Genomic DNA, 321 nt, shown 5'->3' with positions numbered 1-321 from the left:
AGAGCGTTTATATAGGTTCTCCACCAACACTGACACGTGAATGTTCCTTACAGGTTCATTGCAATGTGGACTCCAGCAGCACTGCAATGTACCTTTCCTGCTGTTAGACTAAAACCCACTGGTCTCTCTGGAACTTTGGATGGATCTATTACCCACACATGATTTTGTAACATGGCCATTCGGTCATTTGGAAAATATTAATTCACTGAATTGTGCAGTTATTCCAAATGTTGACCCATTTCACTAGACAATATTAAAAATCACAGTTGTCAGGCTTCCCTGGTGGCGCAGTGGTTGAGAGTCCGCCTGCCGATGCAGGGG

The sequence above is a fragment of the Lipotes vexillifer genome, unplaced genomic scaffold (genome assembly GCF_000442215.2).
Source record: "Lipotes vexillifer unplaced genomic scaffold, Lipotes_vexillifer_v1.1 scaffold1761, whole genome shotgun sequence".
In the NCBI taxonomy this organism is placed as follows: Eukaryota; Metazoa; Chordata; class Mammalia; order Artiodactyla; family Lipotidae; genus Lipotes; species Lipotes vexillifer.
The sequence above is the reverse complement of the archived record's forward strand: the minus strand, read 5'-3'. Positions refer to the sequence as shown.